Source organism: Bombus huntii, unplaced genomic scaffold, assembly GCF_024542735.1.
Source record: "Bombus huntii isolate Logan2020A unplaced genomic scaffold, iyBomHunt1.1 ctg00000149.1, whole genome shotgun sequence".
In the NCBI taxonomy this organism is placed as follows: Eukaryota; Metazoa; Arthropoda; class Insecta; order Hymenoptera; family Apidae; genus Bombus; species Bombus huntii.
In genome coordinates this window covers 55,001-57,500 of record NW_026099393.1, presented here as the reverse complement: position 1 = coordinate 57,500, position 2,500 = coordinate 55,001, and positions in this window count along the sequence as shown.

Here is a 2,500-nt window from a genome sequence, read left to right as displayed (position 1 = left end):
ATGTTTAATCCCGACGTATTTAATAGAGATAGAACGATTCCCGTAAAAAAATTTATACCTTGTAACGCTTTTTAACGAATAAACTCGAAAAAACTTTTTCGCCCTCGGAATTTTTCTAAGTCCCAACGTACCGGCTCGGAATTTTTCTATGTTCCAACGACCGGTCGTGTCGGTCCAAACGTTTTTATATCCGTCTGCCGACGATATAAACGCTTAATCCCGACGTATTTTATCGAGTTATAACGATTTCTTGAAAAATATTCGTACGTTATAACGCTTTTTAACGAATTAATCGAAAAAGAGTGTTCGGTCCGAAAATTTTCTAAGTACGAACGACCGGCCGCATAGGTCCGTTTTTAAAAATCGTTCTCGGACGGAAATAAACCATTAATCCCGACGTATTTCGTCGAGTTACGTCGATTTATGCAAAAAAATTCATACCTTGTAACGCTTTTTAACGAATAAACTCGAAAAAACTTTTTCGCCCTCGGAATTTTTCTAAGTCCCAACGTACCGGCTCGGAATTTTTCTATGTTCCAACGACCGGTCGTGTCGGTCCAAACGTTTTTATATCCGTCTGCCGACGATATAAACGCTTAATCCCGACGTATTTTATCGAGTTATAACGATTTCTTGAAAAATATTCGTACGTTATAACACTTTTTAACGAGTTATTTGGAGGGGATCTTTCGGCCTTTTCGTAGCGGTGCGAAAAAATTCTAAGTTCCAACGTCCCAGTCACGTTGGTCCGGAGGATGAAATTTTTCAAAAAAATAAAGTGAAATCGCTACTTTCGACTAGATTTCGTCGAAACGTAACGATTTCACGCAAAATTTCGATACGTTATAACGCTTTTTAGCGAGTTATTTCGAGTTGAACTTTCGGTACTTTCGTAACGGGGCGAAAAAATTCTAAGTTCCAACGTCCCGGTCACGTTGGTCCGGAGGATGAAATTTTTTAAAAAAATAAAGTGAAATCGCTACTTTCGACTAGATTTCGTCGAAACGTAACGATTTCACGCAAAATTTCGATACGTTATAACGCTTTTTAGCGAGTTATTTCGAGTTGAACTTTCGGTACTTTCGTAACGGGGCGAAAAAATTCTAAGTTCCAACGTCCCGGTCAGGTTGGTCCGGAGGACGAAATTTTTTAAAAAAATAAAGTGAAATCGCTACTTTCGACTAGATTTCGTCGAAACGTAACGATTTCACGCAAAATTTCGATACGTTATAACGCTTTTTAGCGAGTTATTTCGAGTTGAACTTTCGGTACTTTCGTAACGGGGCGAAAAAATTCTAAGTTCCAACGTCCCGGTCACGTTGGTCCGGAGGATGAAATTTTTTAAAAAAATAAAGTGAAATCGCTACTTTCGACTAGATTTCGTCGAAACGTAACGATTTCACGCAAAATTTCGATACGTTATAACGCTTTTTAGCGAGTTATTTCGAGTTGAACTTTCGGTACTTTCGTAACGGGGCGAAAAAATTCTAAGTTCCAACGTCCCGGTCACGTTGGTCCGGAGGATGAAATTTTTTAAAAAAATAAAGTGAAATCGCTACTTTCGACTAGATTTCGTCGAAACGTAACGATTTCACGCAAAATTTCGATACGTTATAACGCTTTTTAGCGAGTTATTTCGAGTTGAACTTTCGGTACTTTCGTAACGGGGCGAAAAAATTCTAAGTTCCAACGTCCCGGTCACGTTGGTCCGGAGGATGAAATTTTTTAAAAAAATAAAGTGAAATCGCTACTTTCGACTAGATTTCGTCGATACGTAACGATTTCACTGATAATTTCGATGCGTTATAACGCTTTTTCTCGAGTTATTTCGACTCGAACGTTCGAACAGTGGCGAATATTTCAAAGTCCCTGCGACGCAACGATACGCTCTTACGCGTTGCTCGCTCGCTCCGCTCGCTCGAAAAAAAAATAGCCCAACCCAAAACCAATCCCTTTCGCGTTCGTTCTTCGATTTCATCGAAATCTTCGTTCGAACGCTCGGGATCGGTTTTGGGTTGGGCTATATTCGTCCGAGCGAGCGCAGCGAGCGAGCATTTGTCGCGATTATTTTCCTCGTTTTCGTCTCTCTCGTGAAACGGGAAAAAACGTGGAAAATGGGAAAAAACGGGAAAAAACGGGAAAAAACGCGAAGAAACGGGAAAAAACGCGAAAAAACGTTTAAAAATATTTGAAAAAGCGCGCGCGCGCGCGCGCAAGACGAGCTGCGCAGAACGGCGTACCTTAAGAGAGTGTTACCTACTCCGGCGCATACCCGCTGATTCGGAGGTGCGCGCGCAGCGGTAGCACGAGCGGCTAAGTCCAGCGGCGTATTGCTTTTTACTGGCACGCGACAAAGTTGCAGCGGCGTATCGCTTTCTATTCGTGCGTCTCGTTGTTTGATTTAAAGGAAAAAAAAAATCGCTACGCACGACCATCGGCCGTACGTAGCGAAATTATTTTTTTTAACCGCAGGAGACAAAGTCCCAGCGGCGTATTGCTT